The 20,483-nt window shown below is 39.1% G+C and overlaps 1 long non-coding RNA gene across 3 annotated transcripts in view; it reads right to left on the reverse strand.

The window, feature by feature from the left end:
- LOC106509522 overlaps positions 1-20,483 on the reverse strand; it is a 192,898-nt gene that overhangs the window by 128,796 nt on the left and 43,619 nt on the right. For all 3 annotated transcript variants that reach the window (XR_002342073.1, XR_002342072.1, XR_001307132.2), the window contains exon 2: positions 102-236. This is a non-coding gene — a long non-coding RNA (uncharacterized LOC106509522). The remainder of the gene's footprint in view (positions 1-101; positions 237-20,483) is intronic.

Here is a 20,483-nt window from a genome sequence, read left to right on the forward strand (position 1 = left end):
CATGTGCAAAGAGTGGTGTGGTTATGTTAAAGTAATTATCTTTATAATTAACAAAAACTCTTCCTGAAAGTCCAAATATTACAAAAATGTTTTTTAATTACCTGGTAATTGCCTTGATTAGTCATCTTTTCAGCTCCTTTCTTTATGGAAGGAATCCGTCCATTTATTAGAAATTCACTGATTTCCCATTATGTCCAAGGCCTTCTGCTAGGTAAACTGGGAAATGCAGAGATGAACTGAAAATAAGATCAACAACATTAACATAAGAAAGATACTAATTTTTTCCCAAAAGGAATGAAGTGAAGGTATTCCATTCTGAATTAAACATACTCTATTTTCAGTAGACCAAGACTAAGATTTAAGGCATTGCCAAAATCCCAGGAATAATTCAAACCCGAAAAGATAGCTCAAAAGAAGAGGTTCACCTGAGTAGGAAGGACATGGGTCATGCAGAGTTGGTAGGAGGTGGATCAGTCAAGCACTGAGCTGCGACGTGAGGTACAAAGGCACAGCTAATGATAAAGCATGACTCGCCTGGGTACAGGGTACAGACCTGCAGGGATTTGGTCTGCGTTCAGGCAAGTAAAAACTACACTGGGCATATGACTGCTGCTGCTCTTCTCTCCCAAGTAGATGTCAATGACAATTTTGCTAAAATGAAAGAGCTAAAAAGTAGAAATAAAATTAGACATGTGCTCATGAGAGATGTAAAGAAAAAGAAATTTTGCCTTTGAAGTCTTGTATCTCAGTTACCTGGAGACCATTTTTTGTTGTTGTTGAATATTCTCCTTGAATTAGAGAATAATAAAAACTGCCAATCTTTAAGGAAATAAAAATTCAAAGCCAAACCAAAAATCCATATAGTTAGCTTAAGGCTTTATCCTCCTATACTTTTCCAGACAATTAGGGCCTCTCGGGAATAGTAAATACCATTTGTTGTAGATCTGTGGTCACTTGTAGAGAGAGCATTAGGGGGACCCATACCACACCCGGAGTTCTTTCTAAAAAAGTATAACCCTTCAAAAATCCTTTGTTTTGGTCTCCAGCAACTTGATGCTTTTATATGCTCAACACAGATGAGGAGTTTAAGAGTTATGCAATTCTTAATGACTATATAAGATATTAACATTGGATAAAGCTTGATATAGGGCACATGAGAAGCTCTGAACTATTTTTGCAATTTCTTGTGAGTCTTAAAATAGTTCAAAATGTAAAGTCATTTTTTAAATGGTCATATACCAGTTTTCACCTTTCTTTGGAGTGTTGTATCATTGTTTTTAGTGCCTCAGTTAGAGATTTTACTTATTTATTTATTTTTGCTTTTTAGGGCAACGCTTGTGGCAAGTTGGAAGTTCCTAGGCTAGGGATCGAATCGGAGCTATAGCTGCCAACCTATGCCACAGAGACAGCAATGTGGAATCCAAGCCACATGTGCGACCTACATTACAGCTCACAGCAACATGGGATCCTTAACCCACTGAGCAAGGCCAGGGATGGAACCCGCATCCTCGTGGATACTAGTTGTATTTGTTTCTGCTGCACCACAACAGGAACTCCCAGTTAGAGGTTTTAATTTAAAAACTTTTTACTTAAGTGATTTTATGGATAGTGGTAATGAAAATACCAACAAAATTGTCTGAATTATTCAAGCAAAATATCTGTTATTAGAAGAGTATTTTATTCTCTCTGAGTCACCTAGGTTAGAGTTCCTCAATAACAATCTTCAAAGGATAATTGGCAGCCTCAATTTCTTTTTGTTTTGCTTTAGAACTTTAGGTATGAATGAATGTCTTCATAATAATCCCACAAATCTACATTTTGAGGATTAATTTGTCTAAATTGTATATGAAGAGAGTTTCTTGAAATATCAGCAGAACCATAATTAACAACTATTTATTGGTATTACTTTCCCAATGGGTTTTTCTTTGCACAACACATTATGCTAGTCTATAAATGTGTTATGTTATACAATAAATTATATAAAACCAATTAATGCACAATTCTCTTAATTCTGTACATTAAAAGTGTTCTAAATCCACTTAGAAATACTATTAAAGCCATTAAAAATTTAATGCTATGGTCTTCAAATTATGACTCACATGTCCCAGGAGATATAGGGTTGATTCATACTAATTGTCTAAACTGAAAAACCTTAATGTGATCCAAAGAGGTGGTAGTATCAATACACTAGTGCCAATGGTCATCAACATTTCTCTGCAGGAGTCTTTATAACAGATTAAGAACACTTTTCTTGTATTCATATTTCTAGTAGGTAGTGACTATACTTTGGGGGGGAACACATATCAATAATATTCATATTTCTATAATTTTGTAAAAAATATTATTGGTCTTTTCAGTTAATCATCAGAGTAATTGTTCATCCTTTTTATTCAAGAAACACATAGTTTCTGGTTAGAAAGAATCTTGATACTTATCTTGCCCAACTGACTGCCTACTGCTTGAATCTGCTTTTTGAAATCCTCACCAAGCATTCCTCTAGTTTAGAGTTTCATGCTAGGATCTGCAGAGCCTCAGGCTCTCAGAAGCAGTGCTTCAAGGCCTACTATGAGGAGCAGGTGGAGGGAACTTGGAAAAATGAATGCTGACCTGGCATAGATCCAGTTCTCCTCATTCACTCACTGAACAAGAGCAGCTGGGATGGCATCTGATTCACTTAATCAGTTTCTGCCTCTGATTTAATTTGCAGAAAGTGTTCCATTGCTCAAAGAAGTGACTCCTGAGCTGAGGCTTAAGGATGTGTAGAGTTAGCCATGCAAAAATATGGTAATTTGACACAGCCATTTGAGTGGCAAAATATGTCTCCTTAAGTAAGCTACAGAGGAGTAATGTCAGAGAAAATGCAGAGTAAGGACCTCCAAAAGTTGTTTATAAAAGAAATAAGAAAACTGGTAAAAACTGTCAGAGTCGACTTTTTTCAGAACTCCAGATATTAACCCAAGGCTTGCAGTAAACAAAGCAGTGTTTACTCAGGAAAAAAAATGGCTAAATGTCACTAAAAAGTGAGATCCGCTGCACTTTGACTTGTTCTATTCCACCACCTCTTCTCTAGCTCCATGGCAGTCTTGAAAACCAACAGTCATGGTGAAAATCCATAATCTGGTAGCCAATGGGAGTTTCAGAATAGAGATGGACCACCATAAAAGCCTCATTCCCAGACAATGGTCATCATTTGAATTGTCTGGTTACTGGAACTCCTACATTCAGGGCTGTCTATATTTGACATGACTCAGAGTTAGTTCATCTAGTTGGAAAAGCATTTTTCACAGGTTTGTTTGCCCAAACGATTAGTGGCAACTATTTAACTTTATGGCTGCCAGCAGTGATGGATAAAATTGGGAATAAACAATAGGCTAACCAAAAAGTTTTAAAGGAAAAGATAGGGAATAGGATGTCCATAGGGACTTTGAAAAGCTCTGACATATTCTTAAGAATCTAGAAGGTCAAGTTCATACATGGGACTACATATGCTTAGAACTCTCTCCATGCTGTGGAAAGATCTGAGATGGCCATTAACCCTTAGATTTGGATGACTCTGAGGGCCCATACAAATAGAAAGTGAAGGCTAAGGCAGAGTTGTTAACTTCCTGACTGAAGGTTGAAGGCATACTCCAATATACACACAGCCTACTGGCAAAGACTGGGAGTCTTATTGGTTCCAGATATTTAAGGAAATCCCTGCTCAATAATTACCTGATCACTAAAGTAACTGAGTAAAGACTTCAGCAGCCATACACAACAAAGAACACAGAATTTATTATTCAGAAAAGTCACTAAAACAAACAAACAACAACAAATGCTGGGAAGAGGAAAGAATCTTATTTTCAGAGTTGCCACAATTTATTATTTAAATGTCCATTTTAAACAAAAAATTATAAGTGTGCCAAGAAACAAGAAAAGATGGCCCTTTAAAAAGGAAAAAAAAAGAGCAAATAATTGGGAACTATCTCCGGGGAAGCTCAGATGTTCAAATCACCAGACAGAAATTTTGAATCAGCTATTAACCAACAAACATGTGAAAAGATGCTCAACATCATTAGTCAATAGAGAAATGCAAGTGAAAACCATTTCATACCCACCAGAATGGCCATGATAAAAAAGACCCATAATAATAAATGTTGGAGAGAATGTAAGGAAATAGGACCCTTCATACATCCTGGTGGTAATGCAAAATTACACAGCGGCTTTGGAAAACAGATGGAAGGTCCTCAAAATGTTGAACATAGCATTCTGGTAATGCTATGTTAACAAACCAACAATTCCATTTCTAGGTATATACACAAGAGAATTACTATTACTATTACTATTACTATTATTTCCCCTTAAGGCTGTGTCTACAGCATATGGAAGTTCCCAGGCTAGGGGTTGAATTGGAGTGCAGCTTCCAGCCTGTGCCACAGCTACAGCAATGCTAGATCCGAGCTGCATCTGAAGCCTATGCCACAGCTTGTAAAACACTGGATCCTTAACCCACTGAGCAAGACCAGGGATCGAATCCACATTCTCATGGATACTAGTTGGGTTCTTAACCCATTGAGCCACAAAAGGAACTCCTATACCCAAGAGAATTAAAAACACACATTAAAGCAAAAATTTTTACATGAATGTTGATAGCATCATCATTCATAGTAGCTAAAAAGCTGAAATAACCTAAATGCCCATCAACTGATGAATGGATAAACAAAATGTAGTATATCCATATAATGGAATATTAATCATAAAAAGGAAGGAAGGGAGTTCCCGTTGTGGCTCAGTGATTAAAGAATCTGACTAGGAACTATGAGGTTTCAGGTTTGATCCCTGGCCTTGCTCAGTGGGTTAAGGATCTGGCATTGCCGTGAGCTGTGGTGTAGGTTGCAGATGCAGCTCGGATCCCTCATTGTTGTGGCTCTGGTGTAGGCTGGTGGCTACAGCTCTGACTAGACCCCTTGCCTGGGAATCTCCATATGCCACGGGAGTGGCCCTAGAAAAGGCAAAAAGACAAAATTTTAAAAAATAATAAAATAAAAAGGAAGGAAGTACTAATATATGATATAGCATGGACCATGTTTATGATAGTTAATTTTATGTGTCAACTTGACTAGATCATGAGGTACCTAGATACTTGGTTAGGCATTATTTCTGGATGTGTCTATGAGAGTATTTCCAGGTGATATGAGCATTTGAACTGGTAGACAACAAAGCAGACTGCTCTTCCCAGTGTGGCTGGGCATCATCCAGTCTATTGAGGGTTTGAATAGAACAAGAAGGCAGAAGAAGGAAGAATTTGCTTTTCTGCCTCACTGTATGAGCTGAAATGCTGATCTTCTCTTACCTTTGGACTGAGAACTGTGCCATTGATTCCCCAGATTCTCAGATCTTTGCAATCAGACTGAACTATATCACTGGGTTTCCTAGCTTACAGACAGTGATCAGGGAACTTCACTTATTAGACATATCCAGAATAGGCAACACCAGAGAGATAGAAAGTAGATTAGTGTTACCAGGGACCATGGGTGGGGGATGGTGAGAAGGGAATGGAGGGTGATTCTAATGGGCATGGAGTTTCTTTTAGTGGTGATGTTCTGGAATTAGACAGTGGTGATGGTTGTATAACCTTATAAATACACTAATAACTACAGAACTGTACATTGTAAAAGCATGAATTTTATGGCCTGTGAATTATATCTCAATAAAAAATAAAATAAAATAAGCTACACACTACATAGACCACACTGAAATTATGTTAATAATCTGAGAAATTTTGCTTTTCAAATATGACGTTATGAAAAGGAAGAATAGGAGTTCCCGTCATGGCGCAGTAGTTAACAAATCTGACTAGGAACCATGAGGTTGCAAGTTCAATCCCTGGCCTTGCTCAGTGGATTAAGGATCTGGTGTTGCCATGAGCTGTGGTGTAGGTTGCAGACTCGGCTCGGATCTTGCGTTGCTCTGGCTCTGGCGTAGACTGGCAGCTACTGCTCCTATTAGACCCCTAGCCTGGGAACCTCCATATGCCGCAGGAGTGGCCCAAGAAATGGCAAAAAGACCAAAAAAAAAAAAAAAAAAAAAATGGAAGAATAGTAAAGGGAGAAGAACAATAAGCATTCAGTGAGGATTTCATATGTGTCAGGCATTGCAATGGGTTCTGAGGAGTAAGTAGGAATAATTTATAGTCTATGCCCTTAAGGGGTCCAGTGCAGAAAGTCTACAAGGGATGAATTATGATACAAACCAAGAAATGCTATCAAAGAAGGCACTGTGAAAAAAAAATGAGAAACAGACAACATACTGGAAGAAATGCTATAAATTATATATCTGATAAAGAACTCCCTTGCAGAATATATAAAGAACTCTCAAAGCTCAAAAATAAGAAAGTGGAACAATCTAATTTAAAAATGGGCAAAAGACTTGAACACACACTTCACCAAAGAAGATATGCAGATATAAATAATCACATGAAAAGATACTCAACACCACTAGCCATTAGGGAAATGCAAATTAAAACCATAAGGGATACCACTACAAACCTGTTAGAATGGCTAAAATTAAAAAAAAACAAAAAACAAAAAACAACTGGCCCTGGTAGGCTGAAAAACACCCCCTGCTCAGACATCCATGTGAATGTCGTCACAGGTGTTTTTATAAAAGAGAGGCAGAGGAAGATTTCACAGACAGAAAAGGTGGAGACAATTTGACCACAGAAGCAGAGAATGATGTGGCCACAAGTTCAGGAATGTTGACAGCCACCAGAAGATGGAGGGGTCAAGAAACAGATTCTCTATTAGTCTCCAGAGGTAATGTGGCTCCACTAAAACCTTTATTTCAACCCAGTGATACTGTTTTAGACATCTGGCCTCTAAATATATTTGCAAAAATAAATTTCTGCAATTTAGCAGCCACAGAAACTAATGCACCAATCACGCCAAATGGCATAATCACTTTGGAAAGCAGTGACAGTTTCTTAAAATGTTAAATATACACTATCATGTAATTCAGCCATCCCAGTTATAGGGAAATGAAAGTGTATATCCATGAAAAAAACTAGTACTGGAGTTCCCATTGTGGCTCAGCAGTAAGGAACCCAACTAGTATCTATGAGGATGTGGGTTTGATCCCTGGCCTCACTCAGTGGGTTAAGGATCCAGTGTTGCCATGAGCTGTGGTGTAGGCCAGCAGCAGAAGCTCCAATTCGATCTCTAGCCTAGGAACTTCCATGTACCGTGGATGTCGCTCTAAAAAAACAAAAACAAAAACAAAAAACTAGTACATGAGTATTCACAGCATATAGTTCCAAACTGGTTCCAAACAACCTCAATGTTTACCAACAAGCAAATGCATTAATTAATTATAGCACATCCATACAATGGAATACTATTTAGAAAAAAAAATCTATTGATATGTACCACACCACGGATGGACCTCAAAATAATTATTCTGAGTGAAAGAGGCCAGACCTCCCCGCCCCCCAAAAAACCCCCAGAAATTATTGTTCCATATACAGAGAATTCTAGAAAATTCAGCCTAATCTATGGTGACAGAAAGTAGATCAGAGGTGGCCTGTGCAGGGAGGTGGCACAAAGAGGGCATGAGGTGATATACATGTGTATGATCTTAATTATGGTGATAGTTTCACAGGTGTGTACATCAGACAAAAATGACCAAATTCTATAGTTTAGATATGTGATATTTATTATATAGCAGTTATATACCAAAAAAAAAAATTAAAAAAAATAAGTGCACTCTGAAAGTCATTCACAGGGACCTGTGGCAGCAGAGAAAATGAGGGTTTCCTGGAGCTGATAGGCCAGGGGTCTGGGACTTAATTCTTTATTCAGCCCAGTTGTCTTGCCACTCTCATTTTGAGAACGAAGCCTGCCTTGAACCAAGGTAAGAGGTTGGGGCTCTAATATTCTAGAAATAGGAGCATGCTGGGAGCATTGGTCTAGGAGCTGTACGAGGATCCTGGGATACTCACAGTGTACCTAATGACTGGTCCTTGAAGGCAAGTTGTGGACCACCCCCTGGTATGTGCGGAGTGGTGGTCAAGAGAGAGAAACAATATAGGTGAGCTGATGCTAAAACTGGAGAGATGGAGGCACAAAACTAGGACTGGGGCAGATAATTTGAGGGCACAGAACACAGGGGGAGAGAAAGTAAAGAAGGGTCAAATTTATCTGACAAACCTACTTTTGGTGAGTGTCATCTTCACTTCAGAGATGACAAAAACATCTACAGGTAATCAGGGCACTTTTTGGCATTTCCTGAATTGCTTCATATTTCTGTAAATCATATAGATGTGTCCCTAAAGCATCTAATTAAAAGAATAAAGAAATACTTTATGAGATAATTTAGTGGATTAAATGCCAGAGGCATGTTCTTGAAACATGCATTCCTCTTTGTATGTGCTTGACTTCTCTTTGTTGTGAAGAACCACAGATCCTAGTTGAAGTGATTTGCCTAAAGCTCACATGAGGTATCCTGCAGGCCAGCAATGTTCTGTTTCTTGTGCTATAGAACCTGACACAATTCAAATGTGGAGGCATATGCTATTTAGCTTTACAAGATATTATTTTGATTTGTAAAACCGATTAGCCTTTTCAGCTCCAGGTTATTGAACATTTAAATCTTTTCTCAACAAAAAATGAATTGGTACTTTCTGTAAAATGTGTAACAAATGCTATGATTGTGTGGGTTAGGATACATCAAGCAAGGTACTGGAAAATAAACCTCATTAAATATATTTAGCCTTTCAATTAAATGACAGATATCAGTGGACTTCTTATAGCTATATATTTGTTACTGAACCAAACTTGAGTCTCTTTGCTTGCACACAGTAAAGCCCAACTACTGACTCTGGGTTGTGGTGAAGGTAAGTGCAGCATTTATTGTAGGCACCAAGCAAGTAGTCCAGGCAGCAAGCATTTAAAGGCCTGAATCCCCGATGGCTTTTAGGGAATGGTTTTCAAAGACAGAATGAGGAAGGGGGGTTGTGAGGTACAGCTCGTGGACATTCTCCTTATTGGTTGGTGGTGAGGTAATTGGGAATCAACAGCATCAATCCTCTGCTTCCAACCAGTCTGAGGTCCACCCTCTGATGAGCATCATACAGTTAACTTTTCCCACCTGGTGGAGGCTTCAGTAACTGCAAAACAGCTCAAAAGATATGGCTCAAAAAACATTATCTATAGTTTTTGAGGAAGAACTAAAAAGGACCTTAACTTTGCTTAATAGCTAAACTATTATTATTTTATCTTGCTTGGTTGTTTTCCTTTCTTTCTGTATTTTCTCATTACTTTAATTATATTTATTCTTTGGAACGCAAGGAAAGCCTAGGAGGCTTAAGTTTTTCTACAGACTAAATTTATTCTTTGGAACTCAAAGAAACCCTAGGATCCTTAAGTTTTTCTACAGACAAGAGGAAGAGGCAGAGAACATGAGTCCTGGGAAGGTCCCATAGGATCCTGCTTGGTTATATATTAAGTGTTAAGCCTAGCTGTGATTGTAAGTCTACCAGTCAGTTTTGATTTCTCCTGAATGATGTCATTCCCATTTCATGGGATATTTCTAACTGGTAACCATAGGTCACTTTTTTTTACATTAAGGATTCTGGTGATAATGACTGTGGCAGTTGACCTCTGGGTCAGTAAGATAGATTCACTTGTTGCTAAGTCCTGTCAGGTATTTGACTAGTTGAATGTGTCTCATTCTGCTTTTTACTTAAGAGACTACATTTTCTTAAATCATACAGCTTTCAACCTAGACACCTATGGTCAATTAATGTTCAACAAAGGAGACAAGAATATAAAAGGGGAAAAAGACAGTCTCTTCAGTAAGTGGTACTGGGAAACCTGGACCCCAGCTGTATGTAAATCAAGGACACCAGAACACACGCTCACACCATGCGCAAAAATAAATTCAAAATAGCTTAAAGACTTAAACATAAGACATGACACCATAAAACTAGAAGAGAACATAGGCCAAACATTCTCTGACATCAACTGTACACATGTTTTCTTAAGTCGATCTCCCAAGGCGATAGAAATAAAAGCAAAAATAAACCAATGGGATCTAATCAAACTTACAAGCTTTTGCACAGCAAAGGAAAGGAACCATAAAAACCAAAAAGACAAGAATTCTTGTGGCACAGCAGAAATGAATCCAATTAGGAACCATGAGGTGGGTTGCGGGTTTGATCCCTGGCCTCGCTCAGTGGGTTAAGAATCTGGCATTGCCATGAGCTGTGGTGTAGGTTGCAAATGCAGCTCAGATCTGGTGTTGCTGTGGCTGTGATGTAGGCGGCAGCTGTAGCTCCGATTCAGTCCTTAGCCTGGGAATATCCATATGCCTCGGGTGTGGCCCTAAAAAGCATTAAAAAAAAAAAAAAAAAAAAAAAGACAACCTAAGGAATGGGAGAAAATAGTTGCAAACAATGCAACAGACAAGGAAGGGCTTAATCTCCAAAATATACAAACAACCCTTACAACAGCAAAAAAACAAACAACCCACCTGAAAAATGGGCAGAAGACCTGAATAGACATTTCTCCAAAGAAGACATACATATGGCCAGCAGGTACATGAAAAAATGCTCACCATCACTAATTATTAGAGATGTGCAAATCAAAACTACAATGAGATATCACCTCACACCAGTCAGAATGGCTATCATTAATAAGGCTACAAATAACAAATGCTAGCGAGGGTGTGGAGAAAAGGGAAACCTCCTGCATTGTCGGTGGGAGTGTAAATTGGTACAACCACTATGGAAAACAGTATGGAGGTACCTCAGAAAACTAAATACAGAGCTACTATATGATACAGCAATCCCACTCCTGGGCATATATCTGGACAAAACTTTCATTGAAAAAATACATGCACCCCTATGTTCACTGCAGCACTATTCACAATAGCCAAGACAAGCAAACAACTAAATGTCCATCGACAGATGAATGGATTAAGAAGATGTGGTACATATATGCAATGGAACACTACTCATCCATAAAGAAGAAAAAAAATAATGCCATTTGCAGCAATATGGATGGAACTAGAGATTCTCATACTAAGCTAAGTATGTTTTTCTCAGAAAGAGAAAAACAAATACCATATGATATCACCTGTATGTTGAACCTAAAATATGGCACAAAAGAACCTATCTACAGAAAACGAACAACAACAAAACTCATAGACATGGAGAACAGACTTGTGGTTGTCAAGGGGGAAGGGAGTGGGTTGGACTGTGAGTTTGGGGTTGGTACATGGAAACTATCGCATTTGGAGTGGATAGGCAATGAGATCCTGCTGTGTAGCACAGGGAACTGTATCCAGTCACTTGTGATGGAGCATGATGGAGGATAATGTGAGAAAAAGAATATATGTATATGTGCAACTAGGTCACTTTGCTGTACAGCAGAAATTGACAGAACAATGTAAATCAACTGTAACAAAAATTTTTTAAAAAAAGCTTTCTTGTTTCCATCTTTTCCAGTTAATCATTAAAATAGTTTTTGGTGACTTTCAATAAAAATGATCATTGTTGGAGTTCCCTAATGGCCTAGTGGTTATGGATCCCACCTTGTCACTGCAGTGGCACTGGTTTGATCCCTTGCCTAGGAACTTCCCTATGCTGTGAGAATGGCCAAAAAATTATCATTGTTTTTATTTTCCTCTTTAAGTTATGTCTTAGTAAATAGTTACTTGTAAGCACCTGAATGATGTCTTCAAACACGAAGTACAAAATGGGAGATCCAAATTGCTTTTAATCCTGAGACATCTAGAAAAGTATAAGTCAAGAGCACAGAATTGGCATAGGATTGTTGTCAAATGAGTGATCTTGATAATTGCCTGTTATCTTCTAATTTGCACGCTTCATACTGCAAAAAAGTCGAAAAAATGGAATAGAATATTGTGTGTTTTTTGGCATGTGTACCTAATTGAATTTGAGATGCTTCATGAGACAGTACTTTACTTCGTTACACACAGAGATTTTTCTCCTCCAACCGGCTCAGTTAATGAGTGTTAGAAAACACTTCATCAGGAGTTTCTGACGTGGCACAGTGGAAACGAATCTGACTAGGAACCATGAGGTTGCCAGTTCGATCCCTGGCCTTGCTCAGTGGGCTAAGGATCTGGCGTTGCGGTGAGTTGTGGTGTAGGCAGGCAGCTGCAGCTCTGATTCAACCCCTAGCGTGGGAACTTACATATGCTGCAGGTGCGGCCCTGAAAAGACAAAGGACGAGAGAAAGAAAGAGAAAATACTTCATTTGCAACTTCCTTTCCTTCTTAGAGGCCTCAGAGCCCTCTACTGTTGGAGCCATGGGGATTCAGAAAGCCGTCTGCCTTCTCTGGCAGAAGGTCAGCCTAGACACACCCCTACAAGCCTATTCTACATATTTTTTCCCTTGTTCTTTTTTCAGAACCTCCAATCAAAGAAACTGCACTTCGAAGCAAAGTCAACTGAAATTCTTGATTGAAATAAGATTGGGATAATAGCCCCCAAACTAGAGCTGTTTTAGAAGAGCCCATTTTAGTGTCTGCTAAGTTAGATCACTTAGTCACTGCAGTTTGGATCAGGGCAGAATATCCTATTCTCGTGGATGTAAAAAAATTAAAGAAAGAGAGAAAGGTGGAGAGATAAATCAGTCAGTCTAAGGAAACCAAAAATAGACCTTGAGAGATAATCAACATTTCAAAGCACTGCTTTTGTTCTTTCTTAGCAATTTAATATACAGGCATTGGTGTTAGTTCCAGAGGCCCCACCTATGTCAGCAGGGTTTCCTCATCTGAATGCTGTCATTTCTGGTGACTTGGTTTGTGCCCTCTCACTGCCACTACAGATGCTGCTCTCTAATGGTCCCCTGTGGGGCACAGCTACAGTTGTCTGCTGCCAAAGTCCCAGCAAGGATGTCAGAAAGAAGTCATGAAACATCTAACTCAGGATAACTCTAATTGTTAAGTTGATGCACTTAGACCACTATAGTGGCCATTTTTGGATTGGAAACTTGAGTAGTTTTAAACCTGCTGTCCTCATCTCCAAGCCCTAAGAGTCAAGTTCAAAAACCCACAGGTGACCCTTATCCATTCCCCAAAGGGATTCTGGATTCTAGCTGGATAGCCCAAATTACTACTATGAAACTCACCCTTTATTGCTCCTTTCTCTAATCTGAGCTTTCATATTTTAGCTCTGCAGTCCCCAAATTCTCAGTTTTGCTTTTAACAACTAAGCCTGATGGATACTTTCCTTGAAGTATAGAAAAAGTTAACTAGAAACCTGTGATGACTGAAAGTAGTTAGTGTCAGCTGCAACACACAAAATTATCTGCCACTTACAGAAAGCACTTTTGGTGCAAAAAATCAGAGTCACAGGGAGGTCCTGCTGTGGCTCAAGCAGTAAGGAAACCAACTAGTATCCATGAGGATATGGGTTTGATCCCTGGCCTCGCTCAGTGGGTTAAGAATCTGACACTGCCGTGAGCTGTGATGTAGGTTGCAGATGTGGCTTGGATCCCGAGTCGCTGCGGCTTCAGCTCCGATTCAACCCCTAGCCTGGGAACTTCCATATGCCCCTGGTGCAGCCCTAAAAAGCAAAGAAACAAAAACAAACAAAAAGTATGTCCTTGACTTCTCTGACCTTTTGGCCTTAAATCATTCTGTCACACCCACATAATAATAAAGCAAGATACAGACAGTGTAGTATTATTTCTTTTTTTTTTCTTTTGGCTTTTTAGGGCCACACCCACGGCATATGGAAGTTCCCAGGCTAGGGGTCAAATAGGATCTGCAGCTGCCGGCCAATGCCACAGTCACAGCAATGCCAGACCTGAGCCGCATCTGTGACCTACACCACAGCTCACGGCAATGCCAGATCCTTAGCCCACTGAGTGAGGCCAGGGTTTGAACCCAAGTCCTCATGGGTATCAGGCAGATTTGTTACCGCTGAGCCACAATGGTAGTTCTATTTCTTTACCAAGATTCATTATATCTCCCCTGACCTGCTCTGGCCATTTCCACCTCATTCCTAGTTTTCAGTTCTGTCTCCATTTTGGATCTTTTCCCATCTTTCATAGTGCTCGCTGAACTTGGTTTCTGCATTAGTTTCCTGGGGCTGCCATAACAAATTTCCATAGGTTCTGTGGCTTAAAACAACAGAAATTTATTGTCATAGTTCTGGAGGCCAGAAGTCCAAACCCAATGTGTGAGCAGAGTCGTGCTTCCTCCAAAGACTCTTGGGAAGAATTCTTTGCCTCTTCTAATTTGTGATGGTTGCTGGCACTCCTTAGCTTGTAGATGTCACTGGAGTCCGCCTCCATTGTCACGTGGCCTTCTCCTCTGTGTCTCTATTTGTGTCCATATCTCCTCCTCTTATAAGGACATGGGATTTAGGACGCACCCTAATCCAGTATAACCTCGTCTTAACTTTATTACATCTGCAAAGACCATATTTGTGTATGTGTGTGTATCTCTCACCCTTTCTCTCTCTCTCTTTTTGCTACTGGATATATCCTATAAGTTCTGTTGCTCTGGGGGAATCCTTACTAATGTGGCATGTAATAAACATTTGGTGAATGAATGAATTAAATGCAAAAATGAACAAGCAAGCTTTCTGTAGCTAGGCAGAGATTCCATTTTCTGGCTTTAATATATTCTGCTTTCCACTAACAGATCGATCTCCTTTAACATCAATTTTATCAATTTATTTATCCTCTAAGGTGTTGACTTCAAATTCACTGCTTGGAATTCCAGGAGCTTGTAATCAATCTGAGTACTTTATCTTAGGATGTGGTAAGGTAAACATTCTCTGTGGCATCAAAAAGACCTGAGTTCAATTCAGGCTTCACTGTTTACTAAACATGTGATCTTGGATGCATTATGTTATTTCCATGAGTGTCATTTTTATTTTTCATTTTTTTATTTCATCTTTTACTTGCTTAGATACAAGGACAATTTCCTGCCTTTGACCTACTTGTTGTTTCTTTATTTTTTTTTATTTAATTTAATTTATTTATTTTTTTATTTTTATTTTCCCACTGTACAGCAAGGGGATCAGTTATCCTTACATGTATACATTACAATTACATTTTTTTCCCCACCCTTTGTTCTGTTGCAACATGAGTATCTAGACAAAGTTCTCAATGCTATTCAGCAGGATCTCCTTGTAAATCTATTCTAAGTTGTGTCTGATAAGCCCAAGCTCCCGATCCCTCCCACTTCCTCTCCCTCCCATCAGGCGGCCACAAGTCTCCTCTCCAAGTCCATGATTTTCTTTTCTGAGGAGATGTTCATTTGTGCTGGATATTAGATTCCAGTTATAAGTGATATCATATGGTATTTGTCTTTGTCTTTCTGGCTCATTTCACTCAGGATGAGATTCTCTAGTTCCATCCATGTTGCTGCAAATGGCATTATGCCATTCTTTTTTATGGCTGAGTAGTATTCCATTGTGTATGTATACCACATCTTCCGAATCCAATCATCTGTCGATGGACATTTGGGTTGTTTCCACGTCCTGGCTATTGTGAATAGTGCTGCAATGAACATGTGGGTGCATGTGTCTCTTTTAAGTAGAGTCTTGTCTGGATAGATGCCCACGAGTGGGATTGCGGGGTCATATGGAAGTTCTATGTATAGATTTCTAAGGTATCTCCAAACTGTTCTCCATAGTGGCTGTACCACTTTACATTCCCACCAACAGTGCAGGAGGGTTCCCTTTTCTCCACAGCCTCTCCAGCACTTGTTATTTGTGAATTTATTAATGATGGCCATTCTGACTGGTGTGAGGTGGTATCTCATGGTAGTTTTGATTTGCATTTCTCTTATAATCAGCGATGTTGAGCATTTTTTCATGTGTTTGTTGGCCATCTGTATATCTTCTTTGGAGAAATGTCTATTCAGGTCTTTTGCCCATTTTTCCATTGAGTGACTGGCTTTTTTGCTATTGGGTTGCATGAGTGTCATTTTCCTCACCCAAAAAATGCAGTAATTACATTGAAAATGAAATAATTACCTTAAAGAATTATGAGGAGTGAGTAAGACAATATATCTCAAGTTCTTAGCTGAATGCATGAGAAGTACTAGGTACCAAACAAATGTAATTGTCTCTTGTTACCATCTCTGCTGTATTCCAATATGAACTCTCCATTCTAGTCAAGCTGGTTTTCTCACATGCGCAGGGATTCATTCTCAGCTTATCTTTTTAGTGTCTTTTTTTTTCTCTCTCTCCCTCTCCTTTCTCCCCTCTTTTCTTACTTTCCTCCTTTACCATTTTTTTGAAAGCTAGAATCAAACACGTTTCTAGCATTTCAATCCTCATGAACCCAACCTACAATCCAACCTATTCTCTGTGGACAAGATTTTATTTGTATTGAAAATGTTAGTTTCAATTCCAGGGAGGAGTGGATGTGTTTTCCCAATACATCAGAAGACTCTTAAAATTAGAAAGAAGAAGGCAGAGCAGCTAAAAACTCAGGGACACAAAGAATAACACAGTGGTGAGTTCTCTGGGTTTTTTGTTTGTTTGTTTGTTTGTTTGTTTGTTTTTGTCTCATATATCCCAAACTTGGAGCTGAGGAAGCAAGTAACTTAGAAGTGACAAAAAGGCAGATCAAAAACAAAAATTAAAACCAAGCCAAACCCAAACAAAAAACCCAATCAACCAAAAAAAAACCCAATAAAAGCCTATATCCAAAGGACTCTCTATCCAAAGGACCAAGAAAGGGAAACTCTGCCAAGACAGGAAACTTCTAGACAATAACAGCTCTACTCCAGCCAAATGCCACAGAAAACACTATGGCTTCACTCCCACCTGTGCCAGCAAAGGCCAAATGGGGAACCTAGGTGTCTACAGTTGTGAGGCTGTAATGAGACACCAAACACTCCAAGTGGGGTGGTGTCAGAGAAGGTCAACTAGGGAGCCTGGGCTTCAACCCATCTTCTTTTCCCTGGAAAGGTCTCACAAGAGCCCTAGAAGAGAGTCAGGACTTTCACCATTACCCAGTGGGAATGAGACCACTCCTGTTGCAGTGAACATGCAAAAATCAAAATTAGAAATGCCATCAATTTATAATTGCTCAAAAAAGAGAATATGTATTTAGGTGTAAATATAGCAAAATGTCTAAGGGACGGATATACCATGCTCTTGGATGAGAAGACAATAAAGGTTGAAATCTCTCCTGTTGATACACATGTTTAACACAATTCCTATCAAAACACCAGCAAGATTTTTTTGTAGATCAAGACAAAATTGTTCCAAAATCTATAGGAACAGGTAAAGTTACTACAATAGCTAAAGAAAATTTTGCAAAAGAAGAATAAAGCAGGAGGAACAATCAACCCAATTTCTAGACATTATAGGACTAAAGTAACCAAGACAATATGATATTGGAAGAAAGACAAACACATAGATCAATGGGACAAAATACAGAACTTAATAGACCTACACAAATATGTCTGTTTCTTGACAAAAGTGCAAAAGCAATTTTATGGAAGAAAGATAGCAAAATAAATCATGCTGGAGCGAGTGGATATCTATATGCCAAAAACAAATAAGTAAATGATAAGAAAATAAATTTGATATGTATCATGCTTTCAAAAAACAAAAACCCTTAAATAGATAATGACTTAAATGTGAAGTAAAAATTATAAAACTTTTTTTTTTTTTCCATTTTTAGGGCTGCACTTGTGGCATATGGAAGTTCCCAGGCTAGGCGTTGAATCAGAGCTGTAGCTGCCAGCCTCACCACTGCCACAGCAATGCGGGATCCAAGCTGTGCCTGCAACCTATACCATGGTTCATGGGCAATGCTGGATCCTTAATCCACTGAGCAAGGCCAGGGATTGAACCCACATCCTCATGGATACTAGTTGGGTTCTTAACCTGCTGAGCTACAACGGGATCTCCTAAAATTATAAAACTCTTAGGAAAAAAGCACAGGAGAAAATCTTTGGTATCTAGGACTTGGCAAAACATTCTGAAACTTGACACCAAAAGTATGATCTATATAAAACAAAAATTTTGATAAATTGGGCTTCATCAAAGCTAAAATATTACTCTGTAAAAGACCTTGGTAAGAGGATGAAAGAAAAACTAGACTGAGAGGAAATATTTGCAAACCACATATTCAAATAAAGCACTAGTATCTACAATATGAAAAGAACTCTCAAAGCTCAAAAGTAAAAAAGCAAACAGCTCATTTAGAATATCAGCAAAATGTTGGAAAAGAGTCTGACGAAGAATGGATGTATATGTATACTGAATCACTTTGTTGTACAGCAGAAATTATCACAACATTGTAAATCAACTATACTTCAATAACACTTTAAAATTGAAAAAAAATCAGCAAATACATAAATTTTTTTTTACCAAATAATATACAACTGTCAAAAGAAAAGTAAATGAAAAGATGTTGACATCATTAGCCATTAGGGAAATGCAGATTGAAACTTCAATACGATACCACTACACATCTATTACAATGACTAAAATAAAAAATAATGACAACATCAAAAGCTCACAAGGATGCAGAAAAATGAATCACCCATACACTGCTGGTGAGAATACTAAGCGGTTCATTAACTCTGGAAAATAATTTGACATTTCTTAAAAAATGAAATGTATGGCTACTGTGCAACCACGTAATCCATCTCTTGAGTATCCCAGAGAAATGAAAAGCGTGTTCACAAAAAAATATAATAATAATTTTACACGAATGTTTATTAGCAACTTCATACACAACAGCTCCAAACTGGAAACAACCCAAACGTCTTCAACAGGTGAACGGTTAATGACAATTTATGCCATGGAATATTACTCTGTAGTAAAAACAACAACCTTTTGGTACTCACAACAACCTGGATGAGTTGCCAAAGAATTATGCTGAGTGGAAAAAAGCCAATCTCAAATGTTATATATTATACGATTCCACTGAAATGACATACTTATAGATGTGGACTATAAACCAGCGGCTGCCAGGAGTTAAGGAGGGGGCTGGTATCAGGAGGAAAACGGATTTGTCTGTAAAAGAAAACTTGAGGGATCCTTGTGCTCACAGAAAAGATGGAATGTTCTGCGTCTCGACTGTATCAATGTCAATATCCTGGTTGTGATTTTGTACTGTGGCTTTGTAAGATACCGAGTAAAGGGTAGTTCTAACAAATGCCTGTGAGTCTACAAGTATTTCAAAATAAAAGGTTTAGTTGAAAGAAGTCATATTAATCTCTTTTATAATGTTACTGTTTATTCTAAGTGAGATCATCTTGGTTCCCTGATAACTTTTATTTTTATTTATTTATTTATTTTTTTGTCTTTTTGCTATGTCTTGGGCGCTCCCTCGGCACATGGAGGTTCCCAGGCTAGGGGTCGAATCGGAGCTGTAGCCACCGGCCTACGCCAGAGCCACAGCAACGCAGGATCCGAGCCGCATCTGCAACCTACACCACAGCTCACGGCAACGCCGGATCGTTAACCCACTGAGCAAGGGCAGGGACCGAACCCGCAACCTCATGGTTCCTAGTCGGATTCGTTAACCACTGCGCCACGGATGGGAACTCCCCCTGATAACTTTTAAACTACTAAGAATAAGGACTATCTCATTAATCTTATCTCTGTCCTGTGTCTGGCCCAAAGTAGGCCTTCAGACAACATTCACTGAGTGAATGGATATTGTTGAATGAATGCTCCTCTGTTCCTAAGACAGATAGACAGACACAAGCCTTTGGCTTGAGGTCATTTGTCAAGCCAGATGCAAGGAAGCTGGGGATAGATGTACTTTTAGCATTGCGCAACATCCATGCTATTACAAGGATAAGATGTAGGAAATAAGAGCAGTCACGATAACCACACCTTAACAAACCCTCTTTTTTTGTTTTTCATTTTTTTGTTTTTGTCTTTTTGCCTTTTCTAGGGCCGCACCTGCGGCATATGGAGGGTCCCAAGCTAAGGCTCTAGTCGGAGCTGTAGATGCTGGCTTACACCACAGTCACAGCAACACCAGATCCGACCTACACCACAGCTCACAGGGATCCTTAACCCGCTGAGTGAGGCCAGGGATTGAACCTGCACCTCATGTTCTAGTCAGATTGTTAACTACCAAGCCACAAGGAATCCAGAAAACCCTTAAATACCGCACTGATGCTGAGGAAAAATGAGATAGAGTAGGCATCTCAATCATCTTTCTTCTGGGAGTTCCCAAACGAATCCGACTAGGAACCATGAGGTTGCGGGTTCGGTCCCTGCCCTTGCTCAGTGGGTTAACGATCCGGCGTTGCCGTGAGCTGTGGTGTAGGTTGCAGACGCGGCTCGGATCCTGCGTTGCTGTGGCTCTGGCGTTGGCCAATGGCTACAGCTCCGATTCGACCCCTAGCCTGGGAACCTCCATATGCCTCAGGAGCAGCCCAAGAGATGGCAAAAAGACAATAATAATAATAATAATCTTTCTTCTGCTTGGAGAAGCTGAGAAGTTGTCACATACAATAATGCAGCAGGAAAGTTTATA

This window comes from Sus scrofa, chromosome 2 (genome assembly GCF_000003025.6).
Source record: "Sus scrofa isolate TJ Tabasco breed Duroc chromosome 2, Sscrofa11.1, whole genome shotgun sequence".
Classification (NCBI taxonomy): domain Eukaryota; kingdom Metazoa; phylum Chordata; class Mammalia; order Artiodactyla; family Suidae; genus Sus; species Sus scrofa.